Consider the following 3,695-nt stretch of genomic DNA (forward strand, 5'->3'; position numbering starts at 1 on the left):
GATTTTTGTTCATGGTGCATTGCTTTTAGACATGTCTAAATTTTTATTTTGAAGTTTTCTTCCGTGAGACTTTATCCATGGACTCTGTCTCTAGAGAGAGTCTGTGATTACTTCTACTAGATATCCTTAGAGCATCTCTGACCTAGGGCCACTTTTTATGTTATTTTTATTTTCTTGTGGGAACTGAAGATATTGTGAAGATACATTGGAACCCAGCTGGGCATAAGACCCATGGCACAGAGGCTTGGTCACACTGCAGTCACTTTCCTCCAGCCTGCTGAATCTTGGTCATTTGTGCATGTGCACCTATGTTTCAGGCTCACTGGGCCAGGGAGTTGAACCGTGGTTGCCGCACGGGATCGGGCTTCTCTCTCTTTCTTTTTAAAGTTTACTTCTTCCATGAGAAATACGTAAAGATAGATGTATAGAGACCTCCAACAGGGTCTCTCTGTTACCGTCCACCCCCAGTATCAGCCGGCCCACATCCTAGGCATGTACACATATCCAGAGTTCACAGGTAAGTCATGGGATGTCAATTCATGGGATGTCACCACTGTGCCACCACCGGCCCCGCCCAGCTTCTCTTGAGCAGCATGCTGCCTCGGCACCATGGAGCTGGCCCAAGGGTGGCTTCATATTATGTCTCCCACTTTTCTTCTTCTTATTCTTCTTTAGGTTTGTTTGGACTGTTCTTGGTTCATGGCATTTCCATTATAGATTTTAGAATCACCTTGATCAGTTGTGACCAGAGAATGTAATTAGAGTAGTATTGAACTTTCAGCTCAGTTTGAAGAGAATTGACCCTCTTTATGAGTCTTCCAAACCATGCTCATGGGATTTATTTCATTTATTTAAATCTTCATTTACTTAAATCTTGGAGCCAGCATGTGGCCTGACGATTAAGGTGACTGGATCCTGCATGGCTGACCATGTTGTTCAAGTCTTGGGTCCAAGAGCCTGAGAAACATGCTGGCATGTGTGTGTCTAAAATCTTGACAGCAGGGAGAGATGGAGGAGAGGGGATTGTGTCATGACTATGCCTTGTGGGGAGGGGCATGTTTTCTTGCCTTTCCACCTTTTCTGTTTCTTTCTAGCATATGTATGTGCCCTCTGGCAAATTAAAAAACAAAAGCTTCCTTAATTTGTCTCAGTAATGTTTTATGATTTTTTTTTTCTGTCTTGTCTTTGGAGAGTTATTTTTTTCACTGTAGCATATGTGCGCTTGCTAGAGAGAAAGTGAAAAATCACCCCCTGGGGGAATGGTCACGCTGCATTCCCTTCTTCTCCATTCTCCTCTTGGGATTTTGGTCATGCACGCACATTCACCAGTTTCACGCCAGGTGATATTCAAGCTGCCAGGTCCAGGGCTTGAACCGCGATTGGTCATGTGGGAGTTCAGCGCCCCAACTACCATACCACCTGCTGGTCCCTGTTTTATGACTTTCTTTTTTCTTTTTTAAAATATATATATTTTTTTGCTATAGGGTGTGTACACTTGCCAGAGAGAGAGACAGAAAGCGAGAAATCATCCCTCAGCAGGGATGGCACACCACAGTTCCTTCTCCTCAGGATTTTGGACATGTACACACATACGCCCAGTGTGTTTTAGGGTGCTGGATCCAGGACTCAAACTGTGGTCAACCGGGAGTCCAGATATGTAACCATTATGCCATCTGGTAGTCTCTGTTTTATGATTTTCTCACAAAGGTTTTAACCATTATGCCATCTGGTAGTCTCTGTTTTATGATTTTCTCACAAAGGTTTTGCACACCCGTTTCAAGATACCTGATATATTTTGATGCTGTTATAAATTACATCTTTTAAAATTCCTCTCTTGCTGGAGAGAGACAGAGAGAGAGTGAGTGAGAGAGAGGGAGAAAGTGAGAAAGCAACCTTCAAGGGGAATGGTCACACGGCAGTCCCTTCTCCTCCATTTTCCTCTTTTGGGATTTTGGGCAGGCATGCGTAATGTGCCCAGCACGTTTTTCAAGCTGTGAGGCCTGGGACTTGAACCACACAGTCAGCCATGTGGGTTCCAGCTGCTTTAATTACCATGCCACTTGCTGGCCCTAAAATTTAATTTTCTAGTTGGTTTTGAAATAAATTTTGCTGGTGTAAGAAATGCAGTTGACCTCTGCCCACCCATCCCTTCTTTTTAAGTTGCCAGAGGATGCATGCAGTCACCAGAGGGAGACAGGAGAGAGGGGGAAAGCACACCCTGTGGGGCATGGTCGCACCTTAATCCCTACTTTTTCATCTCTCACTCTCCCAGGATTTTGAGCTTGCATGCACATGCAACTGGTGTGTTTGTCTTTTTTTTTTTTTTTTTTTGAGAGATTTTTGCTATAGGGCACATACACTTACTGGAGAGACAGAAAGAGACAGAGACACAGTAAGTTAGAAATTATCCCCTGGGAGGATGGCCATGCCGCAATCCTGTCTCTTTCATTCTCCTCTCCAGATCTTGGGCACATGTGCCCGACATGAGTTTAAGCTGCCAGGTCTGGAACTCAAACTGTGGTCAGTTATGTGGGAGTCCAGCAATGTAACCATTATAGCATCTACTGGTCCCTGACTTTTCTTTTTTCTAAGTGAGAAAGTACCCCCAGGGGGAATCACCACGCCACTGTCCCATTTTCTCTACTGTTGCAGTCCCTTTTTCTCTACTCTCCCATTTGGATTCTGGCATGCATGCATATGCACCCAGTGTGCCAGCAGGTTTGGTATTTGAACCATACAGTCAGCCACGTGGGCTCTAGCCACCATAACCACCACACCTCTTGGCTGGTCCCTGGTGTGTTTTTCAAGCTGCTGGGTCTGAGACTTGATCTGCTTGATTGGCTGTGTGGGTTACAGCTTCCTTAGCCATTAAGCTATGGGGCTGGCCCAACAATTGGCTTTTTGTATATTGCTCTTCTGTCCTGAAACTTGGCCAAACTCTTTTATTCATTCTAATAATTATATCCAGATACTATCTCTCTGGGGGAAAACCTTCTCTGGTCCCATGGCTTCTCCAAATGTTGTCTCAGTTTTTTGTTTTACAACAAAACTCTTGAAAATGAAATTGTATCTTTTTGCCATCTTCCACTTCCTGGCTTCCAATTTTCTCTGTAACTCACTGCTGTTAAGAGTCTGTAGGAACAGCAACTTCCGTAGCCTGCCAAATCCAATGGTAATTTTATTTTCTCATCTTACTAAACTTTGTAACATTTCACTGCTTGCTTTAAAATTTTTTTAAAAAAATTCCTGATAGAAAATATGTGTATGTACATGTATACAAAAGTTGCTGGTGGGGAAGTGGGGAGAGAGAGAGAAAAGGACCCTTGCAGGGTCTCTTTTGTGGTAATCCCCTGCCACCAGGCCTTCAGTTTGTCAGGGTATTGGGCACATGGGTGTATCTTATGTATTTCAGGTCGTCCAGGCTGGGGAAGTGAACCTGTGGTCAGCTGTGTGCCTTTCAGCACTGCAATTAAGTACCCTACTGACTATGTCACTTGAGACTGGGCCCACTGATTTCTTTTAGAAAACTTGGATCTGGGGAACAGCAGGTGGCATAATGGTTATATTGCTGGACTTCCACATGGCCAAGTGTGGTTTGAGTCCTGGACTGGCGGTTAAAACTCATGCTGGGTGTGAGTGTGTGTGTGTGTGTGTGTGTGTGTGTGCCCATAATCCTTTTTTTTTTTTTTTTTTTT

At 44.1% G+C, this 3,695-nt stretch overlaps 1 pseudogene; it reads right to left on the reverse strand.

Moving 5' to 3' along the window:
- The window catches only part of LOC114005215 (transcription initiation factor IIA subunit 2 pseudogene), a 43,488-nt pseudogene that overhangs the window by 906 nt on the left and 38,887 nt on the right, over nucleotides 1–3,695 (reverse strand).

The sequence above is a fragment of the Tupaia chinensis genome, unplaced genomic scaffold (assembly GCF_000334495.1).
Source record: "Tupaia chinensis unplaced genomic scaffold, TupChi_1.0 Scaffold143574_1, whole genome shotgun sequence".
NCBI lineage: Eukaryota > Metazoa > Chordata > Mammalia > Scandentia > Tupaiidae > Tupaia > Tupaia belangeri.